The sequence below is a fragment of the Pelobates fuscus genome, chromosome 12 (genome assembly GCF_036172605.1).
Source record: "Pelobates fuscus isolate aPelFus1 chromosome 12, aPelFus1.pri, whole genome shotgun sequence".
Lineage (NCBI taxonomy): Eukaryota > Metazoa > Chordata > Amphibia > Anura > Pelobatidae > Pelobates > Pelobates fuscus.
The window spans coordinates 83,056,874-83,080,094 of NC_086328.1; the positions used below are offsets into that span (position 1 = coordinate 83,056,874).

General features: G+C 40.0%; 1 protein-coding gene across 1 annotated transcript in view; it reads right to left on the bottom strand.

Annotated features, from left to right (window-relative positions):
* AHNAK (AHNAK nucleoprotein) overlaps positions 1-23,221 on the bottom strand; it is a 53,685-nt gene that overhangs the window by 25,315 nt on the left and 5,149 nt on the right. The window contains exon 2 of the mRNA XM_063438620.1: positions 2,673-2,751. The gene's annotated coding sequence lies outside the window, so the exon portion shown is untranslated. The remainder of the gene's footprint in view (positions 1-2,672; positions 2,752-23,221) is intronic.

Genomic DNA, 23,221 nt, shown 5'->3' on the forward strand with positions numbered 1-23,221 from the left:
AAATTCTAAAATTTTTTGCAGTAAAGGATATCCTTATTTCATGGAGAGATCATCCAAAAACATGTTCCATTGAAAAACAAATGCATTACCGACACTCCAAATGCCTAATAGCCCCTGTTCTACGCACAAACCATACAGCTGCTAAAGTCTTCTAATCAAGCCTGAATTTGTCTAGGAAAATAATCTGTGATCCTTTAAGTCTGGCCTCCCTTTTTTAAGTCAAAATAGCTGAACTGGTAACATTCTCTAATCTAGCTACATTTACAGTGATTTTGTCCTAAAATATGAAATGTATTTTGTGTTCATATAGAATTTTAAACAAATTAGATTCTGGTGAATCTCCTGTCCGTCTATATTAAGAGAACCATTTAGAGTAAAACCCACCAATGCAGTTATAAATTAGTGCCAGCAGGGGGCAATGTAGCTTCATGTATTTTGTAATAGGATGCTTCAAACATTACATGGTAGAACTGCATATGCAGACCAGAAAGAGATACAAAATGGAGGACACTAGGTAGACCAGAGTAAATCATGCATATCAAGCATACCTGGGCAGTTTGTAAAGTAGCTGGCATGAGACGTCATTGCTAAGGGTGAATTTTTAATACAAATTCTGACTGCTCCAGAATTTGGAGCCAGTTAAATGACATGCAAAATCAGTTAAGGTGCCATCTGATCATTACAGATCTATAAAAAAGTGTGAATTTTACAGACCACCAGCCTTCTTCATTGCCCACAGAGATTGGGACACTTAATACCAACACCAAATATATGAGATCTACATTATCATCCTATATAGTTAAAATATAGGATTAGCTGTGTTGAGGATTAGCAGAAAATTGGGAACAAAAATAGGAAACATCTTAATGGGACACTATAGTCACCAGTACAGCTACCGCTTATTGCTTTTGTTCTGGTGCGTATAGTCAGTCCCTGCAGACCTTTTGCCGTAAACACCGTCTTTTCAGAGAAAAGGCAGTGTTTACATTACAGAATAGGGACGCCTCCAGTTGCCGCTACTAGAGGTACTTCCTGGGGCAGTGCTGCACATTATGCAGCAATCTCAGCCAATGCAATGCTTTCCTATGGGAAAGCACTTCTGATGATGTCAGTCAAGAAGGCAGATCAGGGGCAGAGCCAGCACCCACAGACTGGAAATAAAAGGTAAGATTTTACTATATTTTGGTAGGGGGCAATGGGGATAAATATTGTTTTTAACACTTTAGGGTCAGGAACACGTTTGTGTTCCTGATCCTATAGTGTTCCTTTAAGGATAAGCTGCACTCGGTTTCCAAATTTCCCACCATTTGTCATGATGAGAATGCTGGAAAATGAGTACCATACTTCTGTCAAAGGTCCTTGTTACATCTTTCAAGCAAGCTGTTGTGTATAACTTGAACTTTGATCAGTGCTTTGGTGTGATATAGATAGAATGTCCAACTACTGGGGGAACAGAATTCAATTTAATGCAGGCCTCCTCTGGCAGACTGTTTTGAGACTTGTAGGTCCATGCAGCAAGAGTAGCAGGCAAGGAACGTAACCTAGCGCTTCTATCAAAATTATGAATGTTGAAACTTGATTGACATCCCTCCCAACATTTCAAATGGACAAAAAGGAACACTTTAATTTTAGGAGTGGGAGTGGCAGTATGGTCAGGGTAAAGGCTGTTCTGAGAAATTTTGGGTGACTTCCTAAAAATGTATGCAACTAAAACATAACTTAGAAGAAGAACAATGTACCCCATTTACACAGACTGACTTTTAAACAGATTTATTGTAGATTAGAGACACATTACTGGGAGCATTATTGCTGTGGAGCTCTGTTATACACTCAAAGTATAGACACAACAACAACATGGAGTTCCTAGAAAAGAGGGACATTAGGATAGAAAATGGAGATAGAGGGATTTGGGCCCAAAACAGGTACTCTCCCTCCTAAATAGGGACAAATGGGAGGTATTGATTCATATACATTAATTTAAGTAATAGTGTGCAATTAATAATTTATTATATGTACAGCTATGTGGTGATTATTCAAATGATATTTGAATTTAATCAGCTTCTCGTGTATGTTATAAAATCTATAAAACAGAACAAAAAAAGCAATGAAGCCTGGAGAAGGCCAAGTGCACACAAATGGGCACACAGGTTTGTAGTCCTTCTCTATGTCGCCTAGCTTAAATATTAAGGATGGTATCCAATTCCCTTCTCCCATGCTGCCATTTTGAGTGATTGCACACTCCTTTTCAAACTACACGTCACATTGTGTTTTTTGGTTTTATTTTTTAACTTACATTATTCCTTTATACATGGTGACCAATATGGGTACTATATAGGTGAAATAAATGCCTATGCAATTCCCACGCACTGGATCTTATGTTTTGCATCTTGCTTCACATTCCATTTTAAATGTATCAAGCTCTCCATTAACTATATTATTAAGCATTACTTCAGGAATGTGGGTAGTCATGGTCTCTGCACCATAGCACTTATGTTATCTTTTAAACTGATCAGAATGTACTGGCTGACTGTACAGTTTAGTATTATGACGTGGCACTCATCCAGTTCTTGATATTGTAGACGCCACATTAATCATTCAGTAATTCACACTACAAATTTCTATTGTAACAAAATTAAACAATCCTTAGTGTCTGTTGGATAAAGATGCCTAACCTTGAAGACGGTCTTTCAGTTCTCTTCAATAAGATCTGGCTGGCTCTCACTGCACGGACGTTCGCATGAGGACTTCAGGCTGATGGGAAATTAAAAAAGTGGGTTACAAATTAGACCTTTAAATTATTTTTCTATCATATTTAAAAACAGAACTAATTAGTTGCTACAACTGAAAGGCTGTGGTACCCCTTGATCAGCAGTAGGCAATCTTTGGCACTTAAGAGCATTATGGGAGATGTAGTCCACAACTCCTGCAGTGTCGAAGGTTACATATGCCTGCCAAAGATGTTTCATCAAAATGTGTATGTTTAATGCCATAGTAGGTGCAAGCCTCAATGTAAAAGCAGAATGGCCGACAGATTTAGCAGGGTGTGCACATTAATAAAACACGTGAATGTCTATAAAACCCATGTGACATTAAACAAACCTCCCTGTGTAAATATTATACAAAGAATGGCTTTTACAGACTCCCTCTCCCATGACAAGCCACACAATCCGAAACCATACGCCCCAAATTAGCCAAGCACATTGCAATCCTGATTTATATAATAGTGTCCTTCCATCTATGATGCACAAAGCCGACTGTCTAAACTGCCCCATCCTCAGAAATGATTGAGTTGATTTTGTATTTACTTGTTTTTTTATAGATTGATTTGATTTATTTCTTGTTGCAATTCTTGCTAAATCATATGTGTAGTGTGTAATGCCTCCAACAGCTTCCCCAAAAAAGCTTTAATCCACAAAATGGTTGATGTGGTTCCATCTACAGCTTACTACCAATCAATGCAATGAAGTTAAACAAGGCATACATTTTTCCATGCTATGACTTGTGCAACACCTCTGGGGAGACAGATTTAATAAAGTATTTAACCAGGAAAGGTACATTCAAATTACTCTGGTTGCCAAGTAGGTCCTTGGGATGTTACCTTAGCCCAACATCCAGGGGTTGTTACCATCACCCAATTTAATGTACTCATTTTATCTACCTCGGAAGGATGAAGGGCTGAGTCAACCCTGCCGGGATTTGAACCTGCGACCCAAGGGTTAGAACAGATTCTGCTGATGCATTAGCCCACTGAGCTATTTCCAGTTGTGTTCTATCAGTCCCTTGGACATTTTTAAAGGGAACTATTCATGAGACACCTCCGTTTGTACCATGCAAAAATACCCAAACACTTCTCCCTGTACCAACCATCTGTTGGAGCAACATAATTATCCCAAAGATCTCCCCCTGTGATTCTATCCTTCATCCATTCCACCAATCCATAATATGCTTCCTTTTCTCTGATTGCCAATTTATGTACACTAACATTTACACTGCCATGCAAACAAGAACCAAAAGTAAGCAACAAATAATTTCCTGGCTCAAAAAACAAACAGTGTTGGTGCGCTGTTGCAATAGGCTGGCCATGGAGATCAAAAATCACCACGACGAACCCGTAAGAAGGACATTAGTGGCCCAAATGCCCACCTTTCCAGCAGCCTATGGGACTTGCGATGAGTGCCCAGAGCCAGGCTTTGCCTTCCTTTAAGCCATAGTACTCTCTGCAAAATGCAGTAGTATAGTGAGAAGGCAGAGACTTGATTTTACATCATGACGTCCCACCCTCCACAGATAGCACTTCCACCAGTCATGTGAAGTTCTAAGGCTTACAGGGAATGCATAAAACGTATCTGGGCAATCAATGCTCAGTAACATTACAACAACTATGGTAGGAGACCGAGAAATAGGGGGAGGGCCAGGGAACAATAACTGGGGGACAGAAGGCTAGAGAGAAATAATTAAGGGGTGAGGAATGGAGAGTTAACTGGGAGTGGGATAGATAACAGAGAATATAGGACATATTAACTAGGGGGTCTATAAAATGTGATATACAATACTCATGATTCTCAGCCAACCCATAAACGTTGGTGGTCATCCATGGGAATTGCAAATAGCAAACATCTGGTGAGGTTGGCCTTTACAGTTCTTATGAACTGCAGTCAGTTTGTAGAATGTTCAACTAAAGCTCACTTAACATCAATGGAACTGCAGTTCACAACTGCACATTACATCACATGGGGGCTCATGAACTAATTGCACTTGCAAACACAGGAACACCTACATACCTTGTGATTAAAAAAAACTCATACAACAGTACACTGAAACATACACAGTTGTGCAGCACGGACATACATTAACTGGTAGGGCACACCGAAGCTGTTCATACAATGCAGAATTGTGTTACACAAAGAAACATTCATATGTGTACAACGGTCGAACACACACAAAGTGTTACATGCACCAATACCACACAAACCATATTTTGTAATTTCTTTTAAAAAAGCCCCTTTATAGGGGCGGGGCCGGGCCACCAAGCCGAGCGGTCGCAGGGAAGAACAGCTCCTGCACAATAAGCCCCATATACGCTATAATCTGCAATTTATAAAGCACCCAGCGACCAACAACCCTGACCCGCAACGTATGCGGGGTACCGGAGCCGGGGAGAGGCTCGCTCTTGAAGTTCCAGTCCCCCGGAGGTGGGATCCCTGCAGTACCCAGCGGGACCCGACCTGGCAGTGAGCGAGGCGGACGGCCGCCGCTTCGCTATCCCGCCCGAAGGAGCCGAACATGCCAGTGGTAAATCAGCTGGCCCGGTCCTGTTTTCCCCCCCCCACCGGACCGGGGGGGTGATCCCGGTCCATGTCCCACGACCACACTCGGAGACATCACTCGACCACCAAGCAGGCCTGAGACCCGCGGTCAAGATGGTGGCGGCCACGTGTGCGGAGACAGAACCGCAGACCCCGGGGCAGACAGCAGACAGGTCCTGGCATGGAGCACAAGGCTGCCGACATATGGTGACCCACAACATACAGCGGCCCCTGAGTCCGGTGACATACCGAAACCAAGACCCTGCACATCGCTCTACTCCCGTGGACGGAGCTACCCGTGGGACCGCACGCCCTTCTTCTGGGCTGGGCGCTCACCGAGAGGAACTCCTCTACAGCCTGCCATACTCCCTGGGAAAAGACCGCGATCCGGCGGACCCCGGGGCCCACGATCCTGCTGATGGGATCAATGGCGACAGGGCACGAGCGCCTGCTAAGGCCTCAGGCCGAAGGCCGGTGACCCATGGCAGTGGTACTGCCACAATGCCGGGAAATCTTCAAACCAAGCAACTGAGACACAACAGCATACCCGGGGGGAGTTGCAGAAGAGCACTAAGAGTATCACCGGACACACTGGCCACCACCAGCCGGACTTCCCACTCGCTTACCCGTGTCATGGGCCGCAAACCCCGGATACCGCCGACAGGCACATGTCTGTGGACTGCTTCGGACTGCCGGACTGCCTGGCCACACTAAACTCAGGTTTCAGCAGGTGGAACCTGTACACACCAGAGCACGGCAAGCAAACTCCTCTGGGCAACATACAGTAACAGGCGGGACATTTTTCATCTAAGTATTTGACGTGCACACTGTTTTCTGCCTAAACTACTTAATATATGTCTCCTCAATGTGTCCAGTCATTCATGAACACCCTTTAGCCAGTACTGAAAAGCTGTATTTTAATGTTGTCTATTGTCTATTGTTATTGGTTAGGCCCATAGCCCACATGCATCCCACTGTTAAATATCATCATATGTTAACATAACTATAGGCTACTCGAGCTGCCACCTTGAAGGCGAACCAACCTGTTAATCTGCCGTTGATAATTATTTATGCACTCGACCCCAGTCTGGCTGACATAGGCTGACGTTGAACGACATACCATGACCTAGCTACTCGAGACACTAAATTATAAATTATACACTGTACACTGTATTGACCGGCCTGACATCTGTTAGCGTTACCAAACAGTATAGCTGCCCTAACACCGCTGATATAGTCTGCATCGCTGCTATCTTGGCCTGCACGGTTCAGCCTTAACTTAAATTACTTACCTAAAGATGCCCCACATGATAATCTCTAATGGAAAGCTCTTACTTACGGTATTGCATCCTACCCTAGCTTTCTCAAAGCTCGTTTCCACTAAGCGACTCACAAAATATAAAATCAAGGCATTACATTCCTGGAAATGTACCTAACTATGTTTTCAATGTTATTTATGTACTACCTATGCATTTCCCTCTCTTTGTTTTGTATCCCTCATATATGCCTTAATAAAAGAAAGATTTACAAAAAAAAAAAAAAAAGCCCCTTTATAGCATAAACAATCTTAGACACATGTATCAGCGATAAAATGAACATATCCGGTGGGGCACACTTCCACGTTTTGTACAGGGCGATTGAATGCCTAAAGCCAACTCCACAGATACATTTTGCAAAGTGTGAGACATATGGTTGTTGGGAATAATTGTTTTGGCAAGAGAATTACAAGTCAGAAGTCAGACTAAAAATCATGATGGCGCTAAAAAAAAATGTTTTGAAAAAAAATAGCATGAAGATGAGAAAGTTTAACAAACAATGCAGAATTGTTGTGTTCTGTGAACAGAGAGGCTTTGAGGTGCAAGTATGTAGGGAGGCCAAGCAGAGACTTGCAGGGGAGGCTGTGAGATCCAGCAGAGCTGGTTTATCCGTGTATAATGCCACATATACCTCTCCAATTACAAAGACAGAGAGAGAGAGGGAGAGAAGAGAAGAGAAGAGAAGAGAAAAAAAGAAGTGAGCGAATCTAACACGTCTCTAACATCTGTAGCTGATAAACTCCTTCCCCCTCCATACTCTAATAAAAGGGAAAATAAATTCTCAGATTAAAAATCTTCTTTATATTCCCCTGTACGAAAGCAATAATTCCAAAACCCTCGAGCAGTTTTCCAACCCCAGAGAAAGTTCCACTGAATTTTTACCAGAATGCACTTATAAAATCAATATTTTTACATATGCAGCATTGCCATGGCATTAGCAGAGGCCAATCCCTTAGCGAGCCTCAACTAAAACATTATGGATTGCTGTCTGTTCCATTGTCGTCACCTCCACCCCCTTCAAATTTTTTATATCCCCTAAAGCATAGGTTTCAAATAGTTCAAAGACTAGATCCAAACATTCTGCAAAAAAAGTCAAATAGTAGGAGAAAAGAAAAATCTGTATTCATAAAAGTCAGCACTTTCTAGGTTTCTAAATGTTATATGTATAGGCACATTATATATATATATATATATATAGTAATAAATGGAGCACTCTACACTCTACTCTACTACAGCAAACACAGATTAAAAGGAATCCATGTTTAAAATGGAATGAGGCAAAAATGTGATTCTTTGTTAAACTAATTTGCATATGCCCACCCAGAATCCTTTGCGGTTGTAACATCGCTGCAGTTATGGGATTTCTATGGGAAAAGCAAGTCTTATGGCTTGACTGGTGTGCAGATTTTTGTTTAACATTGTATTTATTATCCACAGACTTCAGGTGGAAGGGGTTTTCAATCACAATTTTTCACCCCCTTATGAAAAATTACTCAAACTATTTTAAAGCTTGCTCCTCTTGGTTTGCATCATTTCTGATGCAAGAACGATGCAGCCATTAAGTCTTATAAACGTCCCAGTCTGAAAATGAGTGACAGTCCCTTTCTTCATGAAACTCTGAACCTAAGGAGCACCTTGGCCAACCTTTAGATTGCAAAAAGGATCTCGGCCTACCTAGCCAAGTACTTTGTACAGGTTGGGCCAAAATTCAGAGTAGAATTTGACAGATAAATAACTTATTTGTTAGTAGTTAAATTTGTTTGTTGCAGGTATATATTTTTGGGGGATTTGTAAATTTTCACAAAGGAACAAGGAGTAAAAGCATTTGAGCGGTACAGCGTCAAACATTAACTAGTGTTATGAACAATGCAATTGAAACAGCTCAACTTTGCGAGGCAACAAATGGAGCTCATCTAAAATATGTCATCTTCCGTATCTATTCAAACTAGGGATCGACCGATATTGATTTTTTAGAGCCGATACCGATACCGATATCCTGTGAACTTTCAGGCCGATAGCCGATATAATTTGCCGATATTCTGTACATTTACCATTTTGGAAAATAAAAAACTATTTCTAAAGGTAAATGCACAAAATATACATGCCACGTGTAGTGGATGCAGTGTGTTTAGACAGGGGAGCTGTGTATGTGTGTGTAGTGGATGCAGTGTTTGTGCAGTGTGTGTGTAGTGGATGCAGTGTGTGTGTAGTGGATGCAGTGTGTGTATATAATGCAGTGTGTGTGTTTGTATAGTGTGTGTGTATATAATGCAGTGTGTGTGTTTGTATAGTGTGTGTGTGTATATAATGCAGTGTGTGTTTGTATAGTGTGTGTATATAATGCAGTGTGTGTTTGTATAGTGTGTGTGTGTATATAATGCAGTGTGTGTGTTTGTATAGTGTGTGTGTATATAATGCAGTGTGTGTGTTTGTATAGTGTGTGTATATAATGCAGTGTGTGTGTTTGTATAGTGTGTGTGTATATAATGCAGTGTGTGTGTTTGTATAGTGTGTGTATATAATGCAGTGTGTGTGTTTGTATAGTGTGTGTGTATATAATGCAGTGTGTGTGTTTGTATAGTGTGTGTATATAATGCAGTGTGTGTTTGTATAGTGTGTGTGTATATAATGCAGTGTGTGTTTGTATAGTGTGTGTGTGTATATAATGTAGTGTGTGTATATAATGCAGTGTGTGTTTGTATAGTTTGTGTATATAATGCAGTGTGTGTTTGTATAGTGTGTGTTTATAATGCAGTGTGTATATAATGTAGTGTGTGTATATAATGCAGTGTGTGTTTGTATAGTGTGTGTGTATATAATGCAGTGTGTGTTTGTAATGTAGTGTGTGTATATAATGCAGTGTGTGTTTGTATAGTGTGTGTGTGTGTGTATAATGCAGTGTGTGTTTGTATAGTGTGTGTGTGTGTATAATGCAGTGTGTGTTTGTATAGTGTGTGTGTGTGTGTATAATGCAGTGTGTTTGTGTAGTGTGCATTATATATACACACACTGCATTATATATACACACACTACACAAACACACTGAATTATATACACAGTGTGTTTGTGTAGTGTATGTGTATAATAATAGTGTGTGTGTGAGGGGGCATTTTTTATTAAAACTTTTTTTTTAATTTTTATATTAAATTATTTATTTATTTTTTATATATTTAATTATTATTATTTATTTTTTGTTGTCCCCCCTCCCTGCTTGTTGCCTTGCCAGGGAGGGGGGATATGTTAATCCCTGGTGGTCCAGTGGCATTGGCTTAGCTGGGGGAGGGAAGTGGGGTGGGCAGCAAGCGTTTACTCACCTCCCAGCAGCTCCTCCAGCTCCCCAGTGTAAATCTCGCGAGACCCGCGGCCGTCAGAGCTGGCCGCGGGTCTCGCGAGATTTACACTGGGGAGCTGGAGGAGCTGCTGGGAGGTGAGTAAACACTTGCTGCCCGCCCCCCCCCCAGGACCGCCGGGCTTGTAATGAGCCTGGCGGTCCTGGGAGGTATTATCGGCAATATCGGTATCCCTATTGGCCGATACCGATATTGCCGAAAATACCGAATATCGGCCGATTATATCGGTAAAACCGATAATCGGTCGATCCCTAATTCAAACTAATCTCCATATGTTAAGTATTCGTTGTATGTAAAATCATTGAAATTGGTTCATTAATAAATATGTTAATGACTCCTCAAACCCTACTCTGAATTTTGCCCCACCCTGTTTAATAGAGTTTTAATAGCTCTCCCAGTAATAAGAATAGGGACTGCAATAATGGCTAGGACAGGGATAGGCAGCCTTTGGCACTCCAGATGTTTTGGACTACATCTCCCATAATGCTCTTACACCCATAATGCTGGCAAAGCATCATGGGAGGCGTAGTCCAAAACATCTGGAGTGCCGAAGGTTTCCTATGCCTGGGCAAGGACGTTGACGGATAACCTTGCTTAGCATCATGGCAATTTTATAAATAGCCCCAGAATAAACTGAACTGCTTTTCTTTGCCACCTTCATCATTTTTACTTTTCCTTGGCTTTATCACCTGCAGTTTATAACCCAGATATCATCTTTGATACATATATTTTTTTAAGAAGCAACACCTGTTACTCCTACCTGTCCATTCCATAGCTTTAAAATCTAAAATATATACCTAATGACTTTATTTACAGAACTGCTCACCAATGCCTTATTTTACAAGGTTGGGCTACAGCAAACATTGTGTTTTCTTTTTTTTTTTTTTTTTTCGTCTTCAATATAACTATAACTAATATAAAATAGATCTGTGCATCCAGCATTCCAAATGGAAAAAGAGGGACGTTGGTGGGGGTGTGGCCCAGGGCGGGGATGTTCTGAGAAAATTTTGGTGACTTACTATTAGCACTTTATGTAACTAAAATGTAATTTATAACAAGATTAATTCTAAAAAAAAATGTATTGTAGTTTAAAGGCACATTACTGTGAGTATTATTGCTGTGGAGCTCTGTTATACACTCAGACACACCAATAATATGGAGATCCTAAAAAGAGGGACAGTAGGTAGCATAGAAAGGAGGCGCAGAGGGCTCATTATTGGTTCTGTCCCACCAAACTAAGACTTTAGTAAAATGATTAACGTGTGTGTGTGTGTGTGTATATGTGTGTGTGTGTATCTATAGATATATATATACACGCACACGTACAGTTTAAGAGGATGCTAAAGTTGATTTAAGCAGCAAAACCTATGCTACTTGGTGTTTTCCTTCATCTTATTAATTACTAATGCAGTGATGTGCAAAAATCATTGCATCTATTCGCCCACGCCACCCAGTGACTTCAGAAAGGAAGCTACTGTCCTTTCTGACCACACAAGCCATATACCATTTGTAAAATAATAGTTACAAGCTTATAGTTTCAATGTAAGATCTTCAGCTTCTATGTACATGTAAGGGTACAAGATGATTAACTGATCAAAAAACAAACAAAACAAAAAAACATACAAATGAACCTAATTAATACCTAGGTTAGTTGAAATAGAAAACTAATTTAGTTTTTTTTTTGTTTTTTTAAATGAATGAATCTACTTACAATCCCCGAGATGAATATCCCAGTTAATTATGTGATATATGCACAGCACTGTGATTTGACACAAAGCAAGAACAAGGATTGTCTATGAAAACCCAGCCACTCCCTAGCCTTATAGAAGTTACAGATGTGCAGTAAATAATGGAAATTCACAGATATGCATCTTTCAAGCTTTAAGTTTTATTTTGTTATGAATGCAATATTCCTATATGGCAATAAATATATATATAGTCAACTCCATCTTAGAGTCCTTTTAAAGAGGTATTTTACAATTAGCTATTCAAAGTTAATACATCGCTTGCAACCTCTGTGCAAGACTACCTAAGGGTTAATGTTTTAAATGTTTTATCAACTTGTATACCCTAATATTATTTTATAAAGTGCCAACACTCTGTACAGTGGGCAAATAAAAAATACGAGTATTTATATCATACATGTGAGGCGACACGAACCCTGCTCAAACAAGTTTGCAGTCTTACAAGTTGAATCTTGGTATGAGAACTTTGCAACGTTCATTTCTAGAACATACGTCGGAAGATATTTTACATTTTTTTTCTGCAGGCTGAACAAAACACTAGCCTTCTAATTTTGTACAATCACTTGTGATACCAATGCCATTTCATATTGCGCAAAACAAACAACATTTTTAAATTATGTCTACTTTCTGTGTAATTGAAACAGATAAAGCTATTTTTATTGTGAAAATCTGCAGCTAGAGCCTTGACCGCAGGAGAGAGGGAAAGAGGGGAAAAAAAACAAAAAACTGTAAGAGTCTCGGGTTGTGCAAGAGTCTTGTTTGAATGTTGGAGCAGAATTCCAGGTAATATGAGAGATGGAATGTTTACATGGAATGTTTTGACGCTATTTTCATCTTTGTCACATGTGTCAGGGCACAGGGGCACCAGGGATTATATGTCCAAGAGACATTAGGAGTCAAGCACGGTGAAGAGGGGCTCCCTCAGTCAGACACTGTCACAAATAAACAGGGGAGGGATTTCGGTGAACTAGTGTCAAACAGAAAGACCAGCTTGTGACATATACTTTTAGGAAAATTTCACAATGAATTGGCCTGTGACCCATGCACAGATATATGGGTGTCCCTAAGGAGTGTTAAATACACAAATTGTTTCCTTCAATTTATAGAGTACGCACACACATACACACTTTGAGGTCTTTGCACATAAAATATGGAATATCCTATAGCAGTCTAGTCCCATTAGTCATACAGCTTATAGAATGCAAAACTGCTTTAACTCCAACCAAATGTACTAAAAGGAAAATGGCAAATTGTGTGATGACTTTTTCAATGCAACTATGAACCTAGAGCTCTTTCTGGTGATTGTATGTGGAAGACTTGGACAGTATTTAGGATGTTCCTAACCTAAATTACTTCTAAACATGGATGCCTACTCAACCGGGTAAAAAAAAAAAAGGCTAAAGCCCCTTTATTTACATATATGATACCAGTGCCGATATCCCCCGGCGCTGGGTCGACGCTTTGCCCACTCCGACGTCCCCCACAACAAGCGGGAGCTAGTGTGCATGCATAGCAAATGCCGCGGGCACATTAGCATTGAATCATTACTTTCCTAGGGGGGGGGGAAATTAAGCTGGATGTCCTCATGCAGAACGTGAGGACGTACACCATCAGTTAACGGACCAAAGGACCGTTTCAATCTAGGAAGCCCACTAGTGGCTGTCTAGTCTGAAGTGGTCTGGGTGCCTACAGTGTCCCTTTAATAGGTTTATGAATTCATGGAGTTATATACAGATTAAATGAGCTCTATACTGCCAGGAAAACAAACTCGTTAGGGTTATAGGGTTATTAGGTCCCCCTTCCTTCAGGGCCCCCTCCCACTGGGCTAAAGGTGTTAAAACCCCTTCAGCCACTTACCTTAATCCAGCACCGTGCTCCCTCGGCTCTGGTGACCTCTCCTCCCCCTATGTCAGCTCCAAATGCGCATTCAAACCAACCATAGGATAGCATTACTCAATGCTTTCCTATTGATGTCCAGCGTCATCTCAGTGTGATTTCACACTGAGAATTGCAGAAGCGGCCTCTAGTGGCTGTCAGGGAGACAGCCACTAGAGGCTGGATTAACCCTCAAAGTAAACAAAGCAGTTTCTCTGAAACTGCTATGTTTACAGTTGCAGGGTTAAAACCCCCTGGGCCTGGCACCCAGACCACTTCAATGCGCTGAAGTGGTCTGGGTGCCTATAGTGGTCCTTTAATGGTTCTACACAGTTGACAGGACAATGTGCAAATAACGTTTTATACTTTTATAGAGTTCTGTGTCATTTTCTTAGTCCTATGTTTGCTTACCTCCTTACATTTCACATGGACAAAATAGGACACCTTAATTTTAAGGGTGTGGTCAGGGGCGGACTGTTCTGAGAAATTTAAGGAGATTTACTAATAATGTATGTTACTAAAAAAGAACAATGTATCTTATTTACATAGACTAAATGCATTTATTGTAGTTTAAATACATATTACTGTGAGATTGTTAAGGCCCAACAACATGTCACTCTTAGAAAAGAGGGACATTAGGAGACAAAAGAGGATTTGGGTCCAAAATAGGGACTTGTCCATCCTAATTAGAGACACTTGGGAGGTATATTTTTGAGTTGGATCATGGAATACAATGAGAGGTCACATTGGATCCTTGCAGCTAAGACCCAAAGCAGACAATTCTCACTCATGTATGTTTAATCCACAACCAGGAGAACTACATTCCTGAGGTGATACCAAGGAGATAGATAGGTGGGGCAGCTGTAAGGCAAAGAGAGCAAAGTTCTGACCCAACCCTGGAAACCACATCGTTCATTAGGGCATTATGAGGGCAGGCTAGGGCATGTGCATCACAAAGCCATGGATTATGGGCTGGCAGCCAGAGGGTTAAATAAACTAGCAGTCTGGGGAGCTGTAATTACAACACTAATTAACAATGGGAAATTGCAGTGTCTGGAATAGGGATTGCACTTTTATGTCTGCTCAGCAAAAATAGTAGTAGCACAAAAACTCTATGCAGGTGGGACAACCACATGATGGCCATGCTTCACCGGAGTTGCTCTATATAGAAAGCTGGGGAGTCAAAGGCCAGTCTATGGCAAGTAGGAATGGAGTGAAAGTGTCCACAAACACGGCTCCACAAATCTAATGTAACAAAAGATATGTGGATGTGATATAGAACCCACCCACAGACGATGCCGCAACTCCAAGTTAAAATATCAGGTAGAATAATCCTGAAATCAAGGCATTGGTGGGGTTAAATCCCGGTGCTGGGCTATCCCCCTCGTAGAGCGAGTAACACAAAATCTAAATCTGTTTTCATGTAGGGGAAATACTACATTGTAACTTGCCTGCGTCAGTGTTCTCTGTTATGGTTACAGTTTTCTAGTGGGTCCCATGGTTACAGATAATATGACAACTGTCTGAATTATGTGGTTCTGGTTTTCTCTGAAAAAAATAATGTGTGGGTTTGCTGTGATTGATTTAGTTAACTGTTTGGTGTAAAATCTACTACAAGATCTTCTCTTTGGCTTCATTAGCTACTAGCGAAAGGTGTGTGCAAGGCGAATATTGCATCTTAACTTTTTTTTTTTTTTAACTCATTTAATGCTTGAGGTCTGAGTATTGTATTGCATACTTCACTGCTTTGTACAAGCACTGTATCCCTTTTAATGATCAGAAAATGAACTCTGATGTTTAGGCATGGAGGGGGGGGATTTATACCTCTTACAGCATGTTTTTGCAACAAAATTTTGTTTAAATGTCCCCATGTAACTTGGTAACACTTTGTAGCAACACAAGAAATACAAATAAATAAAGAGCTGATGCTTGACACACCTAGAGATACAAAATAAGCAAACAATAGATTCACTACAAAAAGAGTAGCAAACTACAATTGTATTACATACATTTAGATAGACACACACATATGCATATACCATTCTCGGACACAATTACACAGCTAACAAACACAAGTATTTTGGAATAATGTCTGTGTACATATGGGTTAAATATGATAGGAGCAGGGAGATGGGGGGGGCGCTTCCTGACCCCTGGAGCACATATAAGGAGGGGGAGGTTCCTGCTGTGTGACCCCAAGCAAAATGTTTTCCAGATGTGTATGAAATGTTCCAGTGCAGACACAAAATGTCCCCTTTACAATATATGCACTCTGGGGGAGATAAACAGGGATTTAGTGCTCAATGTTGTAACATGCACACAAGAAAATCCCTGGTACACAACCTATACGCACAACCAAATATACACTCATACACGCACACACAAAACTGCAGTTGCTAAGACACTCTTTGGTATTTTCAAACAACTCCAGCTGTGTTCAAATACTACTCCCCTGATGCATGATGGGAGATGTCCCCCTCTGCTAGCATGCAGTGTTATTCTCCTTGCTATAAGAGGGGTTATTCACTAAACTGTGACTTATATCAAATTGAAATCCCACTGGAAAAAAAAAAATTAGGTTAAGTAAAGAACAAAAACAAAAATAGGTCATCTAGAAATGTTATCCGGCTCCATAATAGTAACCGCTTGACAATTTTTTTGTCATTTGAATTTTAATGCGACACAATTCAAGGTACAGGGAATAGCCCTGAAGACTCAGATAATCGATTTTATTAGGATATTGGGAATTGTGGTTGTCAGACTACAAAGATGACGGGAGGTTTCGCTTCATCTGCGGTCTGCAGTCACTAAAGCCAGTTTGTGGGAACAGAGAAAGGAACTTATTAAAATCTCTCTTCCTGCAACCACACCCATGCATGCTGTGCCAGTAGGGCCTTGCGGAATCACACACACTGATCCCCAGCAAATGAAGAACTGGGTGATCATCGTAAGAATTGCATTAAAGAGGAACCCTTCAAAAGTGTTATCAGCTAAAATGTGATTTGTCAGAAACGCAAACTAAATGTCAACTTGTAAGCTTTGGCAGGCAGATCGAAGAGAGAAAGAAACAAAAATCTCTTTTCAGCTCAGCCATATTGTCCTAGAAATTGAATCTGACAATTCACACCCTGCTTGAATTTACCAATAAATAACATGCACAGTTGCAGTCTTTTTTGATATAGGTTCTACAGATGTTCCGATAACATGCTTTTTAAATTATTGTATAATTTAAAAAAATTGATATGATTTACATAAAACTCAATTTGTGCAAGTCAGTAAAATAAAGAACTGGTTTATCCGTGCAGTCACTAAAAGAAGAACTGCTTTATTTTCAACTTCAAACAAAACTCAATCACAGATACTTGTAAAGAAGAAAAAGAAAAAAAAAAAGACTTTGGACAAGGTGTGAAACATATTTTTCGATACAGAATGAAATAATTAAAGATTCAGGCGAGTCCTGATTTCCCTCACCTTTTCAGGGTTTGATAAGGGTAGGGCTAGTTACTAAACTCTAAATGCAAAATTAAACGTGAGTGGGATTGTAGCCGAATTGGATAATTTTACTAAATCAGCTATTTATAGGAATTATCTGACCATAAGTGACAGTTAAAGTCTTCTTTGAACCTTAGTTGCATTACTTAACTGAGAGCCAAGGGACATATATTTTAAAGGCAACCTACAAGAAAAGCCCAAATATTCACAAGGTCTACGATTCCATCTCCAAACTTCCCAGGTATGAGTTAATTTGGGTGAGAATACACATATTTATTTAGTTGTATCACATTTAGCAAACACTGAAATCAGCTGGGTATGGTTTCAAGCAAGAGAGAGAAAAAAGAAAGAAAAAAGGTTAAATAACAGAGAATTCACTCCCGAAAAAAGACAACAAACAGATCACCTCCCTGATTCCTGGGAATGGAGATAGTTAGAATTTCAGAAAAGGGTGTGGTGATAGAGGAGGGGGAAGTAGCAAATTTTAACCCAGGGTCATCCTTGTGAGTGTGCTGTACCTCTGGATATAGACTGGGAATTCCTTCACTCCCCTGTGTAACAGATTTACACTAATGCACTCCCAACAGCCTTCTAGGCATTCCAAGAGAGGAAAAAAAAACATTGTCATAAACAAGTTTAGGTTGTTAAAACAAAAATGAGTTGTCTCAGAGGTAAAGAATGCTATAAGATAGGGGTGCCACACTGCAATGCCCCCCAAATCCCCATAAATAACCGAGGACTGCAGTTTGTAGGCACTGCGGGCCCTGTCCAAATGCACAAAAAAAACAACCTATTTACGCCATGCAAGTGTTGACATTCGCTGCATTTGAAAGACACAAATGTAACATCCATTAAAGGCTCATGTCTCCCAAAGGCTCATGTCTCCCATTAGTATTTGAAGATTTCTAAGTGAGGGATCTATAACCAAGGCTAACTGTTAAAAACGGCAAAATCCCTGTCAAATACGGATATGAACCATGGTGTCTCTATAGATTCAATTCATTAGGATCTTGCATTGCTACTGAGAAATGAAAGGAATTGGTAAAGGAAAAAAAAAAAGGCAAGTAACCAAAACGGGATGTATTGTCGTTATTTGCATATCTACACTCATAAAGGGGTATCCATTGGTGACGCATTAGCTAATGGATTATGTTTCTCCTTAGTTTCTGTCCAAAAAAAATTATCTGGAAAATCAAGTCAAACATTTGGCGCACACTGTGCACCTAAGCAGTCTGTTTTGTTCATTAAACGGCAATGGAAGCTTAACTATAAGTTTTTCCGAGCATCCATTTTGTGATGAGTATATGCAGTTGTGTGATTTTTATTAAATACCGTCTTTACATCCCACCACTCCAAAACTGATACTCCTTAGCTTCTTGGCTAGAACCACATCGCACAACTCATTCCTAGCCAACTATTTATAAGCAACACACTGTTCTTAAAATGGATACACACAGCTCTGCATAAAGCCTGTAGCACAGTGCATATTAATACTATTTTAAGACATGCCTAGACACAATGTGCAGCACATATGCATTCAGGGTACTGGTGGATGTGTCTGTACAGAGCACACATTGAGGGTGTGGGTCAGCAGGGTGTCAGGAAGGTGTGTTAATATTTGTAAAAGTCCAATATAAATACACTCAACAGTGATACAGAGCGATATAGATAGCTTATCATGCTCATTTATCAGCACTCCTGTTGTACACACATTTCCAGGTCCACTCATTCTCTACTCCGCATAAAATAAGCTAGGTCTTACAAATGAATCATAAAGGGGTTTATTCACTAAAACTGAACTACTGTGAATTGAAAGACAAAATTGCAAAATATAGGTGGATCTGGAAAAATTATCCTGCATCCTCTGTACCCAGAAGGCATATTTTAAATCTAAAGTTTGCAAATCTGGTTTAAAGTTTTGTAACTGAATAATGCAATAATGACTATTCCCTAAACCAAGGGCTGACCAATTAAGTTAAAAATGTTAGTCCAAAATAACAGAGCGTGAAACAAAGTTGAATTGGAGAACTATCCCTTTTAAAGGAACACTATGGGCACCCAGACCACTTCAGCTCATTGAAGTGGTCTGGGTGCAGGTTCCCTGTCCCCTTAACCTTGCAATTGTAATTAATGCAGTTTTTGATAAACTGCTATAATTACCTTGCAGAGTTAACTCCACCTTCTGGGTGGTTAGGAGACTTGGTTGCCTAACTGATGCTGCATGTAATCATGAGGACATCCAGTTTCACCCCAAACCCCATAGGATCAAACATCATACAATGATGATGGCAGAGGAGGAACCTGACCCAGCGCCTAGGGACATCGGCGGTGGAATCACGTAAGTGATAAAGGAATTTTTAACCCCCTTCAGCACCAAAAGGGGGGGAGTTGCGTAAGGAAGCAGGGCACTATACAACTTTTGTTTTCCTAGCACTTTATTTTTCCTTTATATTTTAAATTTACTAGTTAAAGGTAGGCACCTTTAACACTGTAGGCACCCAGACCACTTCAGCTCATTGAAGTAGTCTGGGTGCTGTGTCCCTTTTGCACCTAGTGCGGCAATGTAAAACATTGCAGTTCCAGAAAACACTCTGAGTCTGCCCTCTGTGGCTGTCTATCACTAGTGGGCTTCCGGAATCCAAACAGACTTTTGGTCCGTTATCTGATGCTGGACGCTCTGAATGAGGACCTCCAGCATCAGATTTTCCCCATAGGAAAGCATTGACCCCATAGTGCCAGGAAATCAGCTTTGTTTTCCTGGCACTATAGGGGCCCTTTAATTTATGATAGTGGTTTAAAGGAATTTAGAACTAAATTGCAACATTTACAGGGTTAATCACCAAAATGAGAAACAAACGTTAATTCAAAGTGCGTTTAAGTTTAAAATAGCTAAGCATTAACATTTTCTACGTCAGCTATGCTTACAGTTTGGCTACTCTGGCCTTAAATTTGAAATTCACTTTGTATTATCGCTTTGGTCAATTTTAGACTAAGCCATGCTATGACTGTAGCAGAATTGGAGATGTTTCCAAATCAGCACTTTGTAAAATTCTGCAGTTCAGTTTTATTTCACTACACTTTGGTGTTTAGTGAGTAAACCCCCTGACTGTTTTATTAAGGGATATTAAACAGGTGGTACTCTGCAACATATGTACCGGCTCTTTAAATACATGTAATCACTGTAATGTCTCACCTAATGTTTCTAATCTATCCTAATGTTTCTAATACCCCACCTCCTATAGACTGTAAGCTCATTTGAGCAGGGTTCTCTTCAACCTATTGTTCCTGTAAGGTTTCTTGTAATTGTCTTATTTATTGTTACATCCCCCCCTCTCAAAATATTGTAAAGCGCTACGGAATCTGTTGGCGCTATATAAATGGCAATAATAATAATAATAATAATAATAATAATAATAATACCATAAAGATTTAACACTGTGTATTTATAAAGGCTGGGTTTAGGGAAATAATTACTGTAATAACATAGCACCAGTATATTAACACTGTATGATGAAGGTACAGCTACTTGTTTGTTTTAACATTTCTCTCCAATTGTTCAAGTCCAGCAGCCACCCAACATGGACAAATGCTCTTTCCCCTCCCCTTACCCATCTATGTTGGCTGTTAAGCATGTGCACTTTCCCACCTACTCACACAGATTGTGCCTTCCCTTCGTACCCTTTGCTATGCAAACGGTCACTGCCAATTGTTTCTGTAAATCATTCCGACCAGAATTAGAAGCATGTTGCGTTGGGTAATTCATAAACATGTGCAACATGATAAGCTGATATCTGCTCTAAACCCTTAAAGTGCAAGGGATACCCTTGACTGTGTTTGGCCTGCTGCCGGAGGAGGCTGGACAGAGTGTACGTCTTTCTATACTACTATTCTACCATAAAAACTGGGTTATAACATACACCGAGTATTTGTTTGCTTTAAACAGGCACACCTTGATTTTTTTTTTTGTCATTAAAACTTGCCAGTGTTGTGGCAGGAAGTCTGTATTGTGGTTCTGAAGCTGTATAACCAACAGTAACTCCAGGACAGAAGCCATTTTGATTAGTCTTGTTTTACCACACACAAAGAACCGTGCTGTATGACTCAGTCTTTTTTGTGTCATGGATACGTGTTCTATCATTTGCTGCGTGTATTAAATCAATAATTTCATGCAAAGGTGGTTTCAAACTCTATACCATTATTAAAACCTGCTAGGGGCACCATATAGTTTTAGGAAAGTTGGTGGGGTATTCTGCATGTTTGAGGTGTCCAACAGGTAGTGCAGGGGTAGGCAACCTTTGGAACTCCAGATGCTCTGAACTACATCTCCCATAATACCCTTACAGCCATAATGTTGGCAAAGCATCATAGGAGATGTAGTCCACAACATTTGGCGTGCCAAAGGTCTCCTACCCCTGAGGTCGTGTATGGCTCTCAGCTAGCATGATCTCAACAAAATAGTGGTTTTGAGCTTCCTAGCTCCAAATAATTTCACCTCACCTCACTGTGTATTGTAGAAAAATCCATTTGCATTTTAATGGACACACTGGAAAATCTGCCTTCATATATGGGGTGTGTGTAAGTCGCAGATCTGGAGTCTCAGGTTTTAGAATTCCAGTCCATAATTCTGGTGTGAATGGGCAGATTGTTACTTACAAGAGTCTTAGAGATTCCTTTGTGTTTCATAATGAGGGACAAGCAAGCAGTAACTCTCCAGCTGCTATATAACGCTGATCATGTGACCTGCAACAGTACAACAGCTGGAGAGTTACAGGATGGCCGAGTCACTTCTACAGCACTTTTAGTCATAGTATGCATGCTGCACACACACACATACACCTGATATTTTATAGACTGAGGCAATAGATTCAACCTATTCACACAGCTCCACGTTCTGGCTTGCCTGGGGTTCTTCAAACGCAGAAATACTTTGATGGCAGTTAAGAAGTATGCATATTAGATGTCTATTCTTATCTATGATCTAAAATGTACTATCTCTCTACAATTGTGTTTCCTTCTCAGGAAAGCTGCTGCGTGTTCTTGGAAGGTCTGCCATTCACATCCAAACCACCTCTGCGAGGAAACCAATTTTACAAATCCTACAGCAAAATTAAGGTACCATATACAACCTTAGTGCAGGGCATATTGCATACAGTTTCCACTGCAGCTAAAATGGGGGGGGGGGGGGGGGTGTGTGTGTATGTTAGAATTGTACATTTAACTTTCTGGTGTGTGTGTGTGCGTGTGCGTTTTGCTTTTTATTTGTATGGAAGTCGTGTAGCTGGACATGAAGTGGCAGCTGGAGTTTACTTTTTAAATTCTTGTGGCTAGACATTTGCACATTTGAAAAGACAATAACATCACATACATAAGCCCGTTATTAATGGCGTTATTAATTGTTTACATAGTTGTCAAACTGCTTTCCATGGTAATGCAGACTTACAGTGTCCATACCTCATGAGCATAATATTAGAGATATGGTAACGTTATCTCAATTCCTATATTGCATTCTTAATCCACCTTTTATTGAATGACCTATTGTGGACATAGAAGATAAGACACTACAGATAACCCAGACTTCTGCCATAAATATTATATGACTAAGTAGTTTATTTATTCAGTCACTTATTGTGTGTAAATTTACAAACAAGACCATAACAAATGATTAGCTATTTGAGAAAGATAGGCACACGTTGACCAACCACTACCTGGGATGGGAAGGGATCTTACCATTATACTTTTTTTTTTTTTTTTTTTTTTTTATATAATCTCTGTATATGTCTAATATATATATATATATATATATATATGCAATGAGATTTGTGGTCTCACATTTTTATTTTGATAATGTGGCATACAGCTTCTCTTGCTTTTTTTGTATAGTAAAAATAGGCCAATTTTAAAAGATGCCATACTTCAGAGCTTAACCCTATAGGTTTGTACCAATCAGATGATTTGTATTTCTCACAATATTGTATCAAAATAGGGTGAATTTAATGGTATTCGGGTGTGTTGCAGGGTTTAGATATTTTTTACCCAACTCAATTGTAATACTTATATTGACTACGGAAAGAAAGGTTCAGTTGTCCTGTTTATAATCTAACCAGCGCTACTGTAACACAACTACTGTGCAACAAGTA